Raw genomic sequence first — 23,296 nt, 5'->3', positions numbered from 1 at the left:
CACACCATCCAGTTCATGGGGATTCCATAAACCTTCTAATTTAGATGTATTCTGAGGACAAGTGAGAGAGGGACATCCTTTGTTTTAGTAAAAACCAGAAGTGACTAACACTAATTTGAGTTTACTTAGGGGATACTTGAGTGAGTCAGAAATAGGGGCTCAAGTTACAAATTATGTTTAGTAATAGAAAAAAAAGAAAGTTTAATTTCATACATCTGTATTTTGACTGACATTTATAATTAATGTATATATAAACATCAGTTTCTCACTACCTAGAACTCATTTAACTATTAAACTTATCTATGAATTTACATTCAAAGCAGCCTGGAAATTTTGGCTCTGTATACATTATTTTTGCACTGCAAGGAATCATAGCATGCCAGAAACAATGGTGGAGGTTTCCCTTTAATAGGCATGCCACTGGTATTTCAAAATAAATAATACATTCATTAGAAACTGATATGTCAAAAAGCTAATAATGATTCTTGGCTCATTCTTCACACAGTTTTTTGAGGGGACGAGATGGGGAGAGCATGCTTTGCAGTTGGAGACCAGTAGCTTCACAAACATGTGCAATGCACTAAAGATGAAAGGAGGTTCCTTTGAATTAATGGCACAGCTCTAACTTGATCTAACTAGAGCAGTATCAGGGCGAGCCAGCAATGTCACCCCCTTTACATTCCATGGCATGTCTACCTTTCACAAAAAGTAGAATTTTTCTCGGGAGAATTCATCCTGCAGGATAGCGGTTCTGAGCCAAATGCACACACTTCAAGGAAGGAGCTAAGGAAAAATTCAGTGCCAAGTGGGAAGTTTGGCTCTTCAAGTATAGTATTTGAAAAAGTAGATTTGAAGAGAAAAACAAAGGAGCATCGCTAGGAGTACATCATTGATTTGTAAAATTGTGTTCAAGAGTAGAATCCATTTCAATCAAAATTCAAAATTCAACTCTATTAAATAAATCGCCTGACATCAGAGGCGCTCGGTTGAAATTACTTTGGAGGGCAATTGGAAGCACTGGTGCTCAGGCCCACTCAAAGCCAGAAGAAGCCCCCCAAGGCTTTGCAACACCCAAGGACTTTGCTGAGCACACTTTGAAATGACTTTGTAGTGATAGCTATAAAAATATGATAATAGAAGGAAAACCAATACCAAAAGCTAGTTTTTGTGTATATCTCCCAGGTGCTGAACTCTTAATCACATCACCTCTGTCAATCTTTCTAGCACCCTTAATCCTCAAATTACAGATAAGCAAATTATGGTTACAATAGGTTAAGTCAGTTGCCAATATTACTAAGCTAATTATTGGCAAAGTTGGAAGAGAAACACAGGCCGCCAGAGTCTGGAAATCTGAGCTATTAATCACTCGGACTATAGACATTTATATTGGGTGACTTCTTGGTCGGTGATGATGTTATGAGGGAATAAAAGGGGCACTAGGTAAAGGTTTCCTTGGAAGGGAAGTGAAGGGTCATAAGTGGTCTAATTTAGGACACACTGGGTGTAAAGTGACTAAGAGGTTTCCAGTTGGACTTGTGTAAGCACCTGGACACACGGACCTAGAGTGCAGGAGAGGTCAGGGTAAGAGGGCAGCAATTTCAGAGCAAAACTATGGGAGATGGGTGAATGTTATGTGGGAAAAATCATGCGTGGAGAGAGGCTGTTATTAAAGCCTCCAAGAACGTTAGCATTGAAGGGGTATTGGAAGGAAGGGGAGTAATTGAGATAAAGTAGGAAAGGATATATTTGCAGAAACCTGGCAAAAAGAGAGGATATAAGTATCAGGAAGGCAGGGCTTGCTATTTTTTCTTTCCTATTTTATTCACTAAGTACCTGAAATAATGCCCCAGATACAGGAACCTATGCTTGGTCCATAGCAAAAGCCAAAGAATAATTGTATAATATAGTTATCAGGAGCAAGTGCTGCAGGGGGAACGTTGCAGTTGAAATGCTCAGGGGGCACATATAGATGGTGTCACTCAAATGTCCCTCACACACTCATTTCCCAAACATAAACTCAACATAGTCTACATGCTTTGTTTTTTTTTTTTTTTCCACAAAGTGATTTTCAAAAAGGAAGAGTTAATGATAACAATTTTCCATGACTAAAAAATACCAAATATTTCAAGCATTTCTACATGCTTAAATATTTTCAAACTGGCTTCTTAAAAAGGAGATAATTAGAACACTTCCCCTGAACAAAAATACTAAATATTTCAGAAATTTCTTACCAAAAATGTATCTTCTAATGAGATCAAGGGTGGGGTTAACTCATTTCTGAAGCGATAAAAGACTCGAGAGTTGTATTCGTTTTTAGCCTCACATTTGCCTCCTTGTACGCACACCTACACGTTAGCATGTTTTCATTAATTTTTCAGTTGGCCTATGATTTATGAAGCAGTTAATATGAATTTAGGAATTATCTGCTTCCAAAAATGCATCATAATTTGTGTCTAAGTAACAACTGTTTCAAAAAAGAAAACCACAGTCATCACTCGGTTGTGTTGGCTGACAAACCTGGAGTAATTAATCTTTGTTTTCAGTGAATATTTTATTAAATTAATTTTCAAAAATATGTGCAAATTACAGTTGAAAAAAAGCTTTTATGTGTGACAGTGAAACGTAATGAAATGTACTCGGGCCCAGACATAAGCACCTGCCAAGATTTGAAAAATGAACTGGTTGCTTTTTCTTTCTTTCTTTCTTTCTTTCTTTCTTTCTTTCTTTCTTTCTTTCTTTCTTTCTTTCTTTCTTTCTTTCTTTCTTCTTTTCTTTCTTTCTTTCTTCTCTTTTTCTTTGTTTCTTTCCCTTCTTTCTTTTCTTTCTCTCTCTCTTTCTTTCTCTCTTTCTCTTTCTCCTTCTTTCTCTTTCTTTTCTTTCTCTTTCTCTCTCTCTCTCTCTCTCTTTCTCTTTCTCCTTCTTTATCTTTCTTTTCTTTCTCTTTCTCTCTCTCTCTCTCTCTTTCTCTTTCTTCTTTTTATCCCAAAGAAATCCCGGGGCCTGGAAATTTGCAAAATGAAGAGTTGCCGGCACGTTGTGTTATTGTACACATGAGCAAATACCATTTGTGGGACCTTGTTCGTGGACTGTATGTCAGGCTTTGAAGACAGACAGACTTGGGTTTGGATCCTGCCCTCGCCACTTCTGAAGGTGTAACTTTGAACAAATTATTTCACTTCTCTGAGCTCTTGTTCTCTTAAATCATGAATTGGGGCTACGTAGACACCCATTGCAAGGTTATTGCCAGCTCTACGAGGACATGCACTATACCTTTCTTGTCCAACAGTATATATCTGACTCCTATCACGGTAGGAGTTTAAAAATACTTGTTTTATTGGTTTGGTCAATGTGCAGAATACGATGCACGCTGCCTGCACACAGAGGGAACCCAACAAATGCCACCTCCCTTTCCTTCTTGCAGTTAATTATTTGCTTCAGTTTATCTCTCCCCTCAATATTTCTGTTATTGGAACACGTGTGCCTTTTCAGCTTGAATTGTCAGAATAGTTATCTAAACCCAAATAATCCTTTCTCCTTGGAGATGTCACACCTCCTACTTTCAAAACATTATCATTAGTCGTAATTTAATGCACAAACATAAAACTACCCAAATATTAACCTCAACTTCCCCATGGTAGCAAGAATTTGCTCTCTTCATTTTCCTTCTTTCACATGACGTCCATGAATCCAGAGGTTAATTGCAATCGAGCTGAGTTTTACCAGTGTTTTGGTTAAATAGATGACAAGTCATGTCAGGCATGCTGTTCTTGGTTGTCACACACAAGACCAGGGGCCTCCTCTACTGTACATTCTACTAACGGTTCGGGTGTCAAGAGCAAGTGGGGTGAGGAAATATGCACTGATTGTTATTGAAATTAGGACTTCCAACAAGAAAGATTCCAAAGCAGGTCTATTATTTATCTTACATTAGAACTGTTATAAAATTGAAGCAGTGACATGATTCAATTTAGCTTTGCTTAGAACTATTGATCTTGATTTTGGTACGGAGAAGTCCTTTTGGGCTGAGGCTCGACATAGAAAATCAATTTGCTTAAAATGTTTCCTTTATACATAATAGCTTACTCATCGGGGACTGAAATTCTACATGTGAATAACACTGTAGTCTCCTTCTTGCCAATCACTGGAAGCACTATGTAAATTATAATTGGAATATTAGGGCAAAAACCTGGAGGCCGCAATCTTTCCACAGAATAATTGAATGTCAACAATGGCCCAGGAACACACTTAAAGCTGCAGTTCGGGACAGGTATAAATATACTCAAATTTAACTTTTAAGAAATGTTTTTCTTCAATGTGCACAGAGCATTTGTCCAAGGATGGGCAAACTAGAGACCTAACATAAAAAGAGTGAAGTCAGTTGTAGCTGCAAAGAGGTAGTAAGCAACCAGGCTTCCTAAAGTTAGACAGTTACATAAGCTCTCTGCATCTAAACATTCTCATTTATAAAATTGGAAAGCCCCTCCCAAATATACAATGCTTCAGTTACATCAAGAGTTATATAAACATTTTATACCTTGAAATTATATTATTTCAAAATTTTTGAAAATAAATGCAAGAAAATGAGATGTGGTCCTAGCTTTTCTGGGATTAGGCAATAAAACAAGAATTGGGGGATTTGCACATATATGTTTATTTCAGACTCTTTCAAAATTTAGGCTGTTCCTTGTGAATTCAAGATAGTCTTCTTTTATAAATCTTATCGATCAACAAAGAAATAGAAGATCTTATGTAGTATCTTTCATGTAGTCTAATAAACCCTGTATTAATTACATAATTACAGAGACATTTGGAAACAACTTCCAGACTCTAACACAATTTTTCTTATGTTAACTAAACTTATTGTGGTAATCATTTTACAGTATTTATTAAGTCAAGTCATTATGCTGGACACATTAAACTTCCTTGGTACTGTATGTCAGTTATATCTTAATAAAACTGAAATAAAAAGAAATATCTGTATCAGTCTGTGTTTCATAGGAATTCTAGAATACTAACTAAATTCATAATTTCTTTTAAGATTTATATATGAATTTGATGATTACAATTAGGACGTTGACTGTTGCTATTAACTTTACCTTCCATTGTGACAAAAATGTTTCCTATGCTTTTTTTTTTTTTTTTTCTGGTATAGACCTAACTTTCTCTAATATGTCATGTAAATTATATGTCCCGATTTGAAGGGAGATAACATAGTTCCATACATAGATATAAAATACACTTGTTAATACTATGCATGAGTATTGCATTTTGTCTATGATCTGCTTCCATTCAATTTCCTTAGAGCTAATTTCAGAATCATTTCCCCATAAAGATTTAATTGGGAGTGTCTCTTCACTACAGATCTAATTATTTCTTACTATACCATGAACACGACACACTTCCGGCCTCATATACCCTAAAGGATTTCAATTAATTCTAGCTATTGTGAAACATTAGGAAAGTAATTCCTAGCCATTGTGCAATATGCCTAATTTGTATATATCTAAGGAAATGTGATCTAACATAATCATATTTTACCGGAGGCCAAATAAAGGACACAAATGTGTTATTGAAAGGCAAATCTTATATGATTGAAATTTGTTTTTCCTCCAGAGCAGTTACTTCAAAAATTGTCAGAAATGAGGATTATTCCATTTTCTCATGCATAAGGGGGAACAACTAATCTTTTAACTCTAGCAAATAATGGATGCATTTTAATAAGGTTTTTAAAAATCTGAAATTAGCATAACATAAAAAGGAAATTAGACATTTTATCAGTAACTACATGTAATAATTTACTAATGAGAAATTACATTTCTCTAAACATTTATAATTTTCTAAATAAATCAATAACTCAGTAAATAATTAATAAAGTCTAAGAGTTTGTCTTGTTTAATCCATACTGTCTAAAATCTGCTGTAGTTTCAAAATGAAATTTAATCAGTATACAGAATAATGACTGAGAATATGGTCTCTAGAATAAGACCGACACTTTACCTGCTATGGGAAACTGAGTAAAGTTCTGATATCTAAAATCTTAACATCTTCTTTCATAAAATGCAAATTGCAATAATACCTTCTTCACTTTCCTTATCAAGTCCCTTTGCAATGATTAAATATGATACTTGTGAAGTTGTTACCTAGCACTTATGTAACAGTGAGATCAACACTCACCTGTCCTAGAAGTCTTCCTGATTCAGAGGTAGATTTGTATAAAGTGAACACAACGGCATAAGCCCTGAACTGGTTTAAGTTAGTTTAACATGGGCTCGGAAGATTTGAAGAGATCCCAAGCCCTTTCTCAGACCATAAGCCCTCTGTCATTTGCCCTCCACCCCTATGGTGATTGGTGGTTGAACTAGCCTTTCTGGGCACACCTGGCTGACAAGCGTAGCAGTGAATGCCTACTCAACCATCGTACAGCTGTGCCTCATCTCCCTGTGTTCTAGTAGTATTACCTGGTCCCAGAGGATTTCACTTTGCTGCTTAATATTCCTTGCCAGCAGGAAATTCTTCTCCGTAGTTAACCAGATTCTCCTGATACAAAGATCATTTACTTTATTGTCTAAAATTGATACAGATAAGCTGGTCAGCATTTTTGGCCTAAGAAGTCTTTATATACGTCAACGCCGACATGAAGAATGTGACAGCAAGCTTATGCAGAGTTCAGCCTTATGTAGTTTTGACATTGCTCAAAACATAAATGAGAATCAAGACTTATATTTAATATATTTTTGGGATCCCTGGGTGGTGCAGCGGTTTGGCGCCTGCCTTTGGCCCAGGGTGCGATCCTGGAGACCCAGGATCGAATCCCACATCGGGCTCCCGGTGCATGGAGCCTGCTTCTCCCTCTGCCTGTGTCTCTGCCTCTCTCTCTTTCTCTCTTTGTGACTATCATAAATAAATAAACATTTAAATATATATATATATATATTTTTTAAGATTTATTTATTTGTGTTTGAACGAGAGCATGTGCATGTGTGCAGGAGCATGCAAGGGGGGTGGGCAAAGAGAGAGGGAGAGAAAGAATCTCAAGCAGATCCCCACTGAGCACAGAGCCCAAGTAGGGCTTGATCTCAGGATCCTGATATCATGACCTGAGCTGAAATCAAGAGTCAGATGCTTAACCAACTGAGCCATCCAGGTGCCCCCATCCTTAGTTTTGAAAGCAAAAACCATAAAAGGTACCCAACCAGTATCTCAAAACTCTTTTGGTTAGGAAGTTTTAACTTACACAAAATTTAAATCCATTTGTCTACAATATAAGCCTATTTTCTCTTGTTTTGTTCTCAGTAGATAAGAACAGCTACTCATTGTTCTGCCTGCAGTTTTTATCTTTCTGTAAGTTATTCCTCTTTTCTAAAAAATCCTTTCTATCTTAGTTATATAAAAGAGCTACCTGCCTTTTTAAAGTGAGTCTATCTCCATAATAGCTCCAAAAATAGATATGTAGGTCTGGATGTACTTTTCCTATTTAATGAAAACACTGCAAGATAACATCCTTGTGTAACTATTTGTTTCCCATCATGTGTAACTAATCGTTATCATATATTGAGAATCATATGTATACGTATTCCTGCTTACTACTATATCATCTACATTTCATTCTGAGTAGATGTTAATAGCAACTCTTATTTTATTTCTGTTTCTTAACCATATTCCTTATATCATTTCAGATGTATTAGCTTGATCAACTTCATTCTTATAGCTTAAAAATAGTTCTCGATAGGTTAGTGTTAAAAGAGAACATCTATTTTTTTAAGATTTTATTTATTTATTCATAAGAGACACAGAGAGACAGAGACACAGGCAGAGGGAGAAGCAGGCTCCATGCAAGGAGCCGGATGTGAGACTCGATCCCAGGTCTCCAGTATTACACCTGAAGACAGCTCTAAACCGCTGAGCCACCCAGGCTGCCCGTCTATGTTTCTTAATAGACAAATGAAGTCCCTTTCTAGCTCCAACCTCCTGATGTTTTTTCAGAAATAGAGGCATCAGGATTCAGTTCCACATAATTGGCCTTACTTCACCCCCCTGACTGCCATTAACACTACCCACACCTATCATGCACCCCATTGTCCTAGATTTCCTGTAGTTGTCTTTATTTTCCAGAGGCTCATCTACGTTGTTTCTTTCCATGACTAAACAGAAGACAAAGTTGATCAATATCTGTCACTTGAATTTGTCCTTTCAATTGAGTATTGTACTCTTACTCTGAGTCACTAGGAATTGAAATTGACATAGCCAGTAGGCCAGGTGATAATCCAGTTACATCAACATCAACATAGAAAGACAGGAATGGTCACATTTCCTTTCAACTCTCCTCTCATGCTAATCTTCCTGAACTCAGAAAGTATCGTCACTCTTTCAGTGACCTTCCAAGCAAAGCCCTCAGAATCATTTTCCCTTCTTCACTATGCCTTAGCATTAAATTCACTTATATGCCAAATGTTGTTTCATTGTTCTTATTTATTCTAAATGCTTCCATTGGTTTTTCTATTTTCTTTCAATCTCAGCATTCTCTAGTCTTTTTATTCTTTGAAAGAGAGGAGAGAGAGAGAAAGAGAGAGAGAGAGAGAGAGAGAAGGGGCAAAGGGAGAGGGTGAGAAAGAATTTTAAGCCACCGCCATGCCCAGCAAGGAGCCCCATGAGGGGCTTGATCTCACAACCCTGAGATCATGACCTGCATGTGTTAAAATCAAGTCAGGAACCTAACCAGCTGAGCCATCCGGGTGCCCCCGCATTCCCTGGTCTTAATACAACCTTTGATCTTCCATATAATTAAGCATACAATGAATATTGAAATGTTAGTCAATTTGTAGTACTCATCTGAAAGTATTAACTTTCCAACTATTTATGTTGGTACATTAAAATACACTTCAACTCTTTTGAACGTGATTTCTAAAGTTAGTTATTTGTCTACTGAGTCTTAGGAATAATGTTGTCAGTGTAGTCTTTCCCACCATTTTTTTCTGCTAATGTTTAATTTGTTATGTTATACAATTTCTACCTTGAAATAATATACAGCTTTACCTTTCTCTTTCATTGTAATGTCCACATTTGTTTTTTTCTAAGATTTTATTTATTTATTCATGACAGACACGGAGACAGAGAGAGGCAGAGACACAGGCAGTGGAGAGAAGCAGTATCCATGCAGGGAGCCCGCTGCGGAACTCGATCCCAGGTCTCCAGGATCACACCCTGAGCTGAAGCTAGCGCTAAACCACTGAGCCACCCGGGCTGCCCTCCACATTTATTTTAATCTCAGTTCTTCAATTAAATATATTCTGTGCTCACCACATACATCAGTTGACTGAGATTAATACATTGGTGAATTCTTTATAACATTTTTGGGGAAACAATATTTTCTGAATTCCTGAATGTTTAATACTGGTTTTCCTGAGCTTATGCACTTGAAAGGAACTTGTCAGATCAAAAACCCTTGGCTCACACTTTCTGTCCTGGAATATCTTGGGTATTTTACTCTATTTTTCTACTGCATTAAGTGTTCTTTTGTAGAAATCTCAGGCCAACATGAGTTTTTATTCTTAAAAGTTATTTGACAAACACTTGCAAATCATATCTGAAGAGGAGTCAATATCTCTAAATATATAAAGAACTCCTACAAATCAACAAGAAAAAACAAACAAACCTGATTAATAACAGGCCGAGAACTTAAATTACTATTCTTTCAAGGAAGGTGTATAAATGGCCAATAAGTCCATGAGAAAATACTCAATATCACTAATCATCAGGGAAGTGGAAATCAAAACCACAATGAGATGCAGCTTTACACCCTTAAAATGGCTGTTATCAAAAATTAATTATAATAACAAGTACTGTCAAGATTGTGAAGAAATTGAGGCCCTGTGCATTGCTGATGAGAATGTAAAGTGGTACAATGGCTATGGAAAATAATACGATGGTTCCTCAAAAAACTTTTAAGAAGAATTTTCATATAATCCAGCAATTCTACTTCTGAGTGTATCCCCTAAAGAATTGAAAGCCACGATTCAAACAGATATTTATATACCCATGTTCTTAGCAGCATTATTCACAAGAGCCAAAAGGTAGAAGCAACCCAAGTATTCATCAACAGATGAATAGATAAGTGATATATGCATACAGTGATATATTTTTTGGTCTTAAAAAGAAAGGAAATTCTGACACATGCTACAACATGGATGAAAAGACATTAAGCTAAGTAAGATATGCCAATCACGAAAGAACAAAAACTGTATGGTTTTACTTGCATGAGGTACCTGAATAAGCAAAATCATAGAGAAAACACAATGATGGTTGCCAGGGGCAGGGCAAAAGGGATAAATGAGGAGTTATTGCTTAATGAGTAGAGAGTTTCAATCTGCAACATAAAAAAAAAAATTCTGGGGATGGATGATGGTGATGATTGCACAATAAGGTGAATGTATTTTATGCCACTGAACTGTCCACTTAAAAGCGATTAAAATTCGGGATCCCTGGGTGGTGCAGCGGTTTGGCGCCTGTCTTTGGCCCAGGGCACAATCCTGGAGACCCAGGATCAAATCCCACGTCGGGCTCCCAGTGCATGGAGCCTGCTTCTCCCTCCGCCTGTGTCTCTGCCTCTCTCTCTCTTTCTCTCTGTGACTGTCATAAATAAATAAAAAAAAAATTAAAAAAAAAAAGCGATTAAAATTCAAGGAACTTGGGTGGTGCCATTGGTTGAGTGCCCAACTCTTGGTTTCAGCTCAGGTTGTGATCTCAAGGTCGTGGAGTTAAGCCTCAACTCATGTCAGGCTCCACACTCAGCACAGAATCAACTCTCCCTCTGCCCCTCCCACTTGTGCTCTCTCTTTCTGAAATGAATAATTAAATCTAAAAGAAGTTTAAAATGGTAAATTTTATATTATGTATATTTTACCACAATAAAATAATAAAATATATACCTAATCTTAAAAACCTGATATAAATTTTAAATGAGCACTTACTTTTTAGTTAAATAATGTACTTCTAGTAATTGACTATAATAACATTAAATTCCTAAAATAAAAAGTGATTGAATACATCAACTGACAATAGAAGTGTAAATAAACTAATCCAATATATTTCTACAATGGAGTACAACTCAGCAATGCCACATGGATAAGTCTCCAAAATATTATGTTGAATAAAAAAAAAGAAAGAAAGAAAAACTGCCACAAAGTAGTATATTCTATGTAATTGCATTACATGATGATGATGATGGAAATATGAAAATTGATTATTTTAGATGATAATGACTGGAAAGAGAGGCATCAGGAAATTTTAGGTAGTAATATTCTATATCTTGATTCAGTGATTACATGGCAATGATCTTGTCAAAAATCATCAAATATTACTATAAGTTCTCTGCATTTTTCAGTATATGAGTTTTACTTCAATTCTGATTGTCTTAGGCAACAATACAAATTAAGATCTTTTGTGTTGTGTGACTATGTTTTTATTTTAACCTTAGAAACCCAATCATTGCTTTAAGATATAACCCATTAAGATCTAATTTCAGTCACATTCCCCAGAAGATGGTATGTTCCTTTACAATGTAGGTACAATTCTTCTTTTATTTTAGAAAAGATTCTATGAAATGTATATATAGATATGTGAACTATTTCCTTTTTATTAGGTTTTTTCGGAGATTTTGAATATTCCTATGTGGTTCTTTTCCTCTCTCTCCTCTTATTTTTTTTTTTCCAATTCTTTTAAACACACAACTTCCTCCAGGCTGGTATATGTCACAAGTATTCCACTGAGATAGCTTTAAATATGATTATAATAACTTAAACATCACCAAATCTAATGGAAAAAATATTTGATCTTCATCTAATTTGATCAACATTTTCATCTCCTTTTGGAATTAGTATCTTTCCCTTGACTTCCAGAATAACACACTTTTTCAGCTTTTTTTCTGACCTCTTTGGTTTGTCCAGCTCTCTACAGTCTCAAGCTGATCTTTCTCTAATCAGTGGTAAAATATAGAACAAACCAAAGACTTTTCTATAGTCTTATTCTTTCCTCATTGCATTTACTCTTCCTAAATGATCTCATCTACACATATCTTTATCTAGTACTAATATTCAGATGACTCCAAAATTCATACTTTCAACATGGAGCATGACTTTGAACTACAGATGTGTACCTCCTACTGAAGTCTTCCAATATCCATTTGTATAAGTCAGTGTTCTTAAAATTCATATTTCCAAAACAAATCCAGAAATGAACTCCCCCAATACTTATTAATGATTTCATCTTCCACCCAATTAAACAAGCCAAACCCTAAGAATCACTCTTGATTTTGCATAACCCAGGCACCATATCAAATCTACTACTAAGACTTGTTGATTTTATCTACATATTTCTCACGTCTATTTATTTCTCTCTATAACCATAGCAACCACATAACCATAGCAACTACTCTAATACAAATTCATCATCTCCAGCCTGAGCTACAATACCCTCCTAACTGCACCACTCTACACATATTCATTCTTGTTTATTTCAAATCTATTTTCCAAAGCAGCCATAATAACTCTTCTTCCCCTAAATACAAATCTGATCATGTCACGTCTCTACTTGAAAACCTTCAGTGAATTTCCACTGATCTTGAAGTCTGAAATCCTACAACGCACTGCATACCTGGTTCCCAGTCAACTTATCTAACTTCATCTCAGAATTGGAACCCTTTATTCTCTGCACTCAGGCAGCACTGTTTCCAGTTCCTTCCATGATCCAGTCTACATTCTGCCACAGAGATTTTGAAAATGATCTTTTTTCTCTTTGCATGAAATTCTTTGCCTGTTATTCATTGCATTGCCTTATATTCATTTTCATTTTTCATCATGGATCATTACTTTATAAGAGAAGAGCTTTCAATGCTCTTAATCTAGTCAGAATCTAGTATTATATTATTTCATTGCACCATGAAACTCTACTACTAAAATTAGAATTGTGATTTTATGAGTTTTTAGTGTGATCATTATATTAATATATGATCCAACCACCAGAGTTAATGGCACTTTTTGAGAAGGAACTATATTTGTTTGGCTTACTATTTGCTCCTCGTTGCCTAGTACAGTGCTTGGCATTTAGTTAAGCACTCAATAAATATTTAATTCACAAATAAATAATAGGAGATAATCCAGAATATTGTAAATTGGGACCAAATTGTGAAAGATGTTCAAACAAGGTTAAGGAGTTGATACATAATTTGGTAGGTAATAGGAACTCATTGGAGGCTTTTGGTCAAGAAGATGGCATGAAGTAAACTATTTATCAGGAGGAGTAATGTGTTAATGTTTTCATGGTTGGTACAGAATTGAGGTCAGTTAGAAGTTAATATTTATTGTTGAGTTAAAAATTACAGAGGTACATAGATAAAAAAATAGAAGTGCAATGAGAATAGATAGAAAATTCCTTTCACTGTGGCATCATGTGTGTTTTAGAACACATCAGAAGGAAGAATCCAGGTACTTTAAGGCAGATCAAAGACAATCCTACAAAAAAAAAAAATCTAAATGAGAATTGTGGAATAAATTGAAATAATCCAATGTTCATTTAAGTCAGAACAAGAGGAGAGAATGGTGTAGAAGAAAATATTTGAAGATTAAATGGCTGAAATTTTTCAAAATTGATAAAAGATATAAAACCATAGATCCTAGAAATTCAGAGAGATCAAGATACAAAAAAAAAAAAAAAGAGTAACTATACATATGCCAGTTAAACTGCTAAAAACAAAAGTCAAAGAGAAAACCTTAAGAGCAAAGAGGTGAGCTTGGGTGGCTGAGTCAGTTAAGCATCCAACTCTTGATTTCGGCTCAGGTCAGGATCTCAGGATCATGGGATCTAGCCCCTCCTCAGGCTCCACACTCAGCAGGTAGTCAACTTGAGTTTTTTGCCCTCTCCCTCTGCCTCTGCCCCTCTCCCTGATACTTGCTCATTCTCCTTCTCAAATAAATAAATAAATCTTAAAAAAAAGTGTCCAAAGGAAAACATTACTTTTTCTTTTTCTTTTTTTTAAGATTGTATTTATTTATTCACGAGAAACAGAGAGAGAGAGAGAGAGAGAGAGAGGCAGAGACACAGGCAGAGGGAGAAGCAGGATCCATGCAGGGAGCCTAATGTGGGACTGGATCTCAGGACTCCAGGATCACGCCCTGGGCTGAAGACAGGCGCCAAACCTCTGAGCCACCAGGCTTCCCATAAACACATTACTTTCAAAAGGAAAAACAAAAATGGCAATTGATTTCTTATTAGAAATGATGTAAGTCTGAAGACAATGGATAAGGGTAAAGTGTTGATGGAGTGAACAAAAAAAAAAAAAAAGGAACAATGTATCAACTAGAAATGAATATCTACAAAAATATTCTTTAAAGAAGAAGAAAAAGAGATTTTTTAAAAAATTAAGTAATCTCTATACTAAACTTGGGGCTTGCACTTCGAACCCCAAGACCAAGAGTTGCACACTCCACTGACTGAGCCAGCCAAGTTTTTGACAAATATAAACTGAGGGAATTTTTCACCTAAAAAAAAATTGTTAAGTAAATGCTAAATAAGATTCACAACAAACAAGAATATATGAATCAAAACTGACTGTGAGAAGGAACTGATTTAAACCCATGTGGTAAGAAATATAATCAATTAAAAAACACTTAACAGAGATCCAATAGAATAAAGCCTGCATTAGATATAGTTAAGGAGAAAATTAATAAAATGGAAGGTACGATAAAAATAAACAGGACAAAGATGGAAAAATATGAAAGAAAAATGAAAATAAATGGACTATAGATTGGCAGACTCTATAGAGTCTTATAGTCTCACAGTGAAGGTCACAGATCTGAAATCAAGTTCTAATTCTTTTTGTTTGGGTCATTTTAGACATCTCTGGCCCAGTTTCTTTATGTGTAAAACTATGATAGTAATAGTTCTTACCTCAGAAGGAGATTGTGAAATTGAACCACATTTGACTCCTGAACAACATGGATTTTAGGAGCACCAATACCCTGCACAGTTGGAAATCCACATGTAACTTCTGGCTCCCCCAACACTTAATTTCTAAAAGCTGACTGATGATCAGAGCCTTACCAATATCATAAACAATCAATTAACATTTTGTATGATATATGTATTGTATACTGTAATCTTATAATAAAGTAAGCTAGAGAAAAGAAAATATATCTGTAGTATATACTGTACTGTATTTGTTGAAAAAAATATCTGCAGATAGGTGGACCCATGCCACTCAAACCCCTGCTTTTCAAGGGTCAACTATAGTTGAAATATTCTTAGAGAAATTTTGGCTAATATTAAGTATGCAATAAACAATAAATATTATTTTATGGCAATTTTAGAAGTAGGAAAAGAAGAGAATGACAACCAGTAGTATTTGAAATACCAAGGCTTAGGTATTTTTAGATTTATAGAAACTTAGAGTCGGCTTAAAGGGCATTGCCAATTTCGACCAGCAAATAAAAGTAGGTTTAAGAACAGTTTGTATTTTCTACAGATAAATAATAGTTGTACTAATAACAAGCTTCTGGAAGTTGATAAAATACATTAATCTATTGTATGTAGGCAGTAGAAAAAAATGAGTAAATCTAGATAGAAAAAATTGGGCTGTATGAGCTGAGTTTTTAATACAATATTTTGTTAAATTAAATCATTATTGAAAGGAAAAGTTATTTTTAATTGATTCAAAAATGATTTGCCTATCATGCCAGATTACACTAAAAAAGAAAACAAGAGAATAGCCATTTCTTTTTTCAAATCTATTAAAGTATATGTAGATAAATATGTATGTTAAAAGAGTGATTATATTTTTCTAAACAAATAGAAGAAAATGAGAATAAAATAACTCTTATCAATAGAATGAAAAAAGAACAAAGCACACAGAAGCAAATTATTATATTTTATTTTTTATTTTTATTTTTTTAATAACTTTATTTTTTATTGGTGTTCAATTTACCAACATACAGAACAACACCCAGTGCTCTGGTTTCTCTTCAGATCGCATAAATCTCACAGAAGCAAATTAAAAAGCATTAAATAAAATGATAGAACTAAGTAACCACAGTAAATTTTTATAAACTAAATTTATACATGGAAAGTCAGGGACGTTAGTTTGGTGTCTGCGTGAGTTTAATCAAATCATATCCCACAATAAAGCAACACAGAAAATAAAGAGATGGAAAAATTCTTGATGGAAACTTTTTTTTTTTTTTTTTTTTTTATGATAGTCACACAGAGAGAGAGAGAGAGGCAGAGACACAGGCAGAGGGAGAAGCAGGCTCCATGCACCGGGAGCCCGACGTGGGATTCGATCCAGGGTCTCCCGGATCGCGCCCTGGGCCAAAGGCAGGCGCCAAACCGCTGCGCCACCCAGGGATCCCTTGATGGAAACATTAATAAAAAAAGCCAGTCTTAATGCTAGACAAAATACATTTAAGGGTAAAAGCACCAACAGAAATACAGTGGGATGCTAAATTCTGAAAACTGCAGTAATCCAGCAGCAAGAAATAACAATTATGAACTTGAATATTCGTAAAAGATAGGTCTTTAAAGAAGCAATATAAAAACTTAATCATTTAAAAATAAATATTAAATTCATCAGTAGATTTGGACTGGGAGATTTTAGCAAACTTTATCAAAAACTAATGCATCAAACAGATATTTTAAGAACTAATAAAATATTTACAAAATCTGACAACTTAATAAGTCACAAAAGAATTCTCAAAAAGTTCCAAGGATCAATATTATAAACACCACACTTCTGACCACAATAAAATTACATTTGAAATCGATAATTAAAACATAGTCTAAGGAAAAAAAAAAAAAAAAAAAAAAAAAAAACATAGTCTAAGGAAATCATATGTCTGCTAGTAATAAAATATTTAGACTTGCGCAACACAATGTAGTATGTACTAAAACTTGTAGGATGAAGCTAAGATAATCTAAGAAAGTTGGAGTGTTAGTTTGTTATTCCCCAACCAAAAAAATTGCAGAACAACAATTGAGCAAAGTACTCGACTTCAAAATCTAGAAAAAGTATAATAAAGTTGACCCATGGAAAAGCAAAAGAATAAAATAATAAGGGTACTATAAAAATTAAATAACATAAGAAAGAAAAAGAGAGATGATCAGTAGAACCAAAAGATGGTTCCTGGAAGAGCCATAAGACATAGGAACTTCTAGCAAAACTGATTTTATAAAATAGAAGTCACGAACAACACTATTAGGAATACAGGAAGAAATGTAACAGCAAATATATAATTTCATAAAAGAAATTTGCGTTTAAACCTAGGCTAAATAAATGAAAACAAGCTGGAAAATTTTGTCGACCATATGAACTTGAAAATTCACAGAGAATAAATAGAAAACCAGCAAAAACCAGGTAACCATTAAAGATATTATACTACTAATTCAACATCACTAATCCAACTCTCAAAAACAATAAAGTGTAAATTGCCTTGAAGAGGTCTGCCAAATTCCAAGGCATAGATTTTCTTAGCTTGTAGAAGTATTTAAAAAGAGAGAAAAACAGGAAAATCAACTAGCCCATTTATGAAGTGATGATAAAGTTGAAAGTCAACTGGAGAATAATACTAACATTATAAAACAGTCACACTTATGTATATAGCTTTAAAATCCTAAGTAAAATTTTGCACATAAAATCAGAAATCGGAAAAGAATAACAATAATACTGCATCTTAACCAAACAGGGCTTATCCCAGAAATGAAAGAATATTTAACCTTGTAAATGTATTCATGTAATTTACTTTAACAGAACACATCATTTTTCTAAATAAAATTTAAAAAAATTAACTGGTTAATGCATAGAATAACTGTTAGAAGGAACTGTTAGAAAAAGAATAAAAGATTATATTAACCACAAAACCAGATTACATCATATTTAAGAGGAAACTCTAGTAGAATTCCTTTTAAGATCTGGAACAACAGAAGGATGCCAGATATTAATTAGCAAACGTAATGCTTTTCAGAATTCCTAGTGCACTGATACAAGAAAAATTAATGTAAGTTAACAAGGATTATAAATGAAGATAATATCATTAGCTTCATGAATGAAAATGAAAATGAATGTTCATATGTAAAATCTAACAGAATCTATAAGCACATCTTATAAGTAATAAGAACTGTAGCCTAGCTTTTAGAAACAAAACCAACACAAATATTAGAGCATTTCTATTTACTCACATTAACTATATGAAAGTTTAATAGAAAAGAGCCTATCCAAATAACAACAAAAACTGTGTCACCCACGTATAAATATAATAAAACATGGGCAAAAATTTGAAGAAATATTGAACTATTTTTGAAGGAAGTAAAGAGATTTGAACAAATGGAGACATATATTTGTGTAACGGAAGATAAAAACATAAAGGATATATCAAATGTTACAAAATTATACATTTTCTACAGTTCTAAAAGAAATTCACCAAAGATTTTTTTATGGAAGTTAAAAAATGGATCCAAAAATCATATATAAAATTACTTTTATGTGTCAAGAACAGCTATGAAAAATATGAAAACATAAAAGAAAGAGAAGGTTCAGGATTTGAAATAAAGATTATTATAAAAATATAGTAATTAAGATAATGTCATATTTACATAGAGACAGAGTAATGATAAATGAGGCAAAATCAAGAGTCAAGAAACAGAACCAAATATATATGAGATCTTGGCAGGCAATCAAATATCTTTGAGGGAGACAAGGTTGGGTAGTTTGTCTTATTATTTGAAAATAATGAAATTAATTGTCTTCAAAATAGAAGCAAAAATAATTCCAAATAAATTATAGTATTAAATGTGGAAAAATACACATTAAAATATATTGTGCCATGAATGTATAATTTCTTCTTCAATATATAATAAATAAGACTAATAAAATGAGTCTCAAAAATAATTAATAAATAAATGAGAAGAGTAAATTTGACCATATTTTCAAAAGAACAAAAATATACAAAAATATTCTGAGCAACAGAATATGAAAAATATTGGACCCAGTCAAATAAATAAAATATTATTACTCAAATAAAATTTCAGACTTCTAAATATTGGTAAGAAAAAGACTCACTTTAAAAAAATAGTGTAAAATATGAACAGGTGAATCAGAGAGAAAGAAAATGTAATGCGGGATGCCCGGGTGGCTCAGTGGTTGAGAGTCTGCCTTTGGTTCAGGTCAGGGTCCAGGGATTGACTCCCCCATTGGGTATCCTGCTGGGAGCCTGCTTCTCTCTCTGCCAATGTCTCTGCCTCTCCCAGGTGTCTGTCATGAATAAATAACTAAAATCTTAAAAAAAAAAGAAAAAAAGAAAAAATGTAATAGTCAGTAAATAGAACATCAATCATACTAGTAATTAGGAATATGTAAAACAATAATACTGAAACCATCTCATATATATCAAATTGACAGATATCTTATAATCTGATGATGGCCAAGTATTTTTGAGAATTCAGAGAAATTGGAAATATTTAACAACCCAGAAAATGAAACATATTTCAACCCATCAAATATAGATTGTGTGTGGCCCACTTAGTTTAACTGCTATAAACTCTGTGATCAGTTAGGTACCACCATAGATCCTGCAGGTCAGAACATCCAGATCCTCATTGTATCCCTTTGTCTTCCTTGAATAAGGGCCACTGTATGGCCCCTTCTCTTCAGGATCCATCTCCCACCATTTTGACCTCTAGAAGATAGTGCCTCAAAAGTTATTAAAGGATGCTGATGTTTTCCTTCCCCAGTTCCTTTTAAAAAATTTTTAGGAAAAAAAAAAAATTTTAGGAAGGAAATGTATCTGGATCTTCGTAGGAGGAGCATGGTTTAGGGTAGATGAAAATGTTAATATAATCAATCTACTGCTCCCAAAACCCTCAAACTTTTTCTCTACAGCGGGGGTAGGAAAACTTTCTTTGTAAAGACCCAGATAGTAAATATTTAAGGCTTTCCAGTCCACATACAGTCCTGTTTGACATTATAATTTATTTTAAAACCTAAACATGTAAAAACAAATAAAACAAAAACATTCTTAGCTTGATGACGAAAAAAAAAAAAGTAAGAAAAAGAAAACAACACACTGAGGGCTAAATCTGGCCCGTGGCCATGGTTTTCTGACCCTGCTCTACGGCAGAGCAGGGAAGGGGGAAGTGCTAGAATCTGAATTTCAATTTGTGTATTTCTAGGAATTTGTCATTTTCATCTAGGTTACATATTTTGTTGGTTGATAATTGTTTATTGTATTATAGTATAATCATTTTTATTTCTGTAAGGTTGTAGTAAAGTCCTTGCACTCCTTATTTATTTATTTTTATTTTTTATTTTGTATATTCTCTATTTTTCTTTGTCAATCTAACTAAAGGTTTGTTAATTTTGTTGATCAAGAAAACCAATTTTGGGTTTTACTGAATTTCTTCATTGTTTTTCTATTCTCTATTTTTGTTTATCCCCACTCTATCTTCATTTTTTTTTCCTTTTCCCTGCTAGTTTTGAGTTTTATTATTTCTTTTTTCTAGTGCATTAAGATGTAAAGTTAACTTATTTAATATATTTCTTCTTTTTTTTAATGTATGTAGGTAGGTGTTTACTTCTTCACATTTTCCTCTCAGCACTGCCTTTGCTGTATCCCATAAGTTTTAGTATACTGTGTTTTGTTTTTCATTCACCTCAAAGTATTTTCTAACTTTCTTTGAATTTCTTCATTGATTTTTCATTTGTTTTAGAATGTATTGTTTCATTTTCACTTACCTATGAAGATTTTTTCCAGATTTATTTTTTTTATTTCCATCTTCATTCTATTAAGGTTGGAAAAGATTGTTTTATTATTTCAATCTTTTAAAAATTTAGATAGCTTTATTTTATATATATCACCTATGTAACCTCAAGATTTTTTTTAATTTTTTTTACCTCAAGAATTTTCTAACGAACTTTAATAAATCATAGTCGATGGAATCAGAAAAACAATCAAGGTTAGCTGAATGATATACAGTCACAAATACACAGAAATGTGTAAAACTAAAAGGAAGAAAAGTTGAAAGCTAAAGAAATTAGGGCAACATAAAGGAGAGCTATAGCATGAGATAAGATATGAGTGACAGGATGATTCCAAGTGAGACTAAGTTCCTTCCAGCTCATGAAACAGTAGTATAATAAAAGTTCTTTGGAATTTAGGATATTGAGAAACTCCATGGAGGTCTTGCCTTTCAAGTCAAGATGGAGTACTTGGAAACGGATTTACTCCACTAGCTAAAATAAGTAAAAAATAAATAAATAAATAAAAATAAAAAATAAAAAACAAAAAAACTAGACTGAATATATGAAACTAAGGTTTCCAGATATTAGACATTAGATGATGCAGAACTATGATCTGTAAGAAGGAGAAAACCATTGAAATGAGCCCAACCACCATCAATAGGGAGAGTATCCCAGTTGCAACACACAGATGGAGAACCCAGGTATAACCCCGAAGCCATCTTGTGCTAAGGAAACCGACTGGGATGTTGGGAGTAGCTAGCATCCAGTGTTGTGAGATAAAGTACCAGAAAAGTTCCTACACAGAAAGAAGGGGGGAAAAGAGCTCCAGACATGGGCAGATGGTTCTTCTTGAATGTTCAGCTGAGTACTGATCAAGGCATATAAGTCATATAAGGAAAGAACTACCCCCAAAGAGGAGAGGGAAAAATCCATAGTAGTCACAGAGGACTGGGAATAGTCTCTGTCCTCTCCAACCATAATGGGAAAATATAATTCACAGGGTATAGGGTAGTGTAGTCAAGAGATTGCCTCAGAAATCTGTCCCAAATCACCAAAGAGTAAAAGTTTACTCTGTTTTAATCATTCTAAGCTAAAAACCAAGCTTCCACAGGATCAGTTTCCAAAGATGGAGGACAGGCAACATCTGATTTTAAGACCTCCTAAAACTTTATAGAAATAAAAACAGTGTGGTATTGGCATAAAAATAGATAAATAGGTCAATGGACAGAACAGAGTCCAGAAACAGATCCACAAATATATACTCCAAATGATTATTGGCAAAAGTGTCAAAGCAATTCTGTGTGAAAAGAAAATCATTTTAAGAAATGATGTGGAACAAATGAAGAGTTGTATCCAAAAACAAAAACCAAAATTCATTGACCTAGGTCTCGTGTCATATAGAGAATATTAATTTGTAATGCTCATAAACAGAATGTAAAAGCCAAAACGATAAAACTTCTGGAAGGAAACAGAGGAGAGCATCTTAGTGAGGTGGATTTGGTAAAGATTTCCTAGGTAGGACACCAAACACTATAAAGAAAATCAATACATAGAACTTTATCACACACACACACATAAAAAAAGAACACTTTCACACATTAAAAGACATTGTTAAGAAAAGGTAAAGTCAAGCTGGAGATTAGAAAATATTTGCAAAATATATATCCAACAGATTGGCAACTAGTATATGTAAAGAACGCTTACATTTCAATAAAAAAAAAACAATAAAAAATAAGCAAAACTACTGAGCCAGAAACTTTGCCCAAAAAAGTGTACAAATGGCAAATAACACATGAAGAGACTTGACAGTATCACTGGCCACAGGGAAATGCAAATATAAACTACTATTAGATATCAGAATATTTTCACTAGCAGGGCTAACCCTAAAAAAGTCTCACTATACAAAGCCACACAGTTGGAACTCTCATGAACTGCTAGTTGGAATATAAAATGGCTCACATGCTTGGAGAGACTGTTTAGTAGTTACTTGAAACACTAAATATACCTGATCCAATGACCCAGACTATGTATTTATCCAAGAAAATAAAAGTTTATATCCACACAAAGATATTCATGCATAATGAATGTTTATAGCAGCTTCATTTGTAATAGTCACAAATTGAAAACAACCAATGCCCATTGACAGGTGAATTGAAAATAAATTGTCCTGTATCCACACACTGAGATAGTACTCAGCAATAGGAAAATAGAATGAGCTAGGGATATATGCCATATATCAAAGCAATTATGTTGAGTGAGAAGGACCACACCAAAAAAAGAATACATATTACATGATTCAATGTATACAAAGTTCTAGAAAATGCAAATTAGTCTACAGTTACTGTCTTGAGTGAGGGGGCAGGGAAGGAGAGGAGAATGGAATGATTAGGGAGCACAAGGAAACCTCTGAGGTTGATGCATATGTTTTGTCATCTGTGATGGCTTCACAGATATATATTTTTTATAATATACAAATATATATTTATAAATTCATCAAATAAATTTTCTCATAAAATTTAT

This window comes from Canis lupus, chromosome 6, assembly GCF_011100685.1.
Source record: "Canis lupus familiaris isolate Mischka breed German Shepherd chromosome 6, alternate assembly UU_Cfam_GSD_1.0, whole genome shotgun sequence".
Lineage (NCBI taxonomy): Eukaryota > Metazoa > Chordata > Mammalia > Carnivora > Canidae > Canis > Canis lupus.
Note: the sequence above shows the minus strand (reverse complement) of the source record.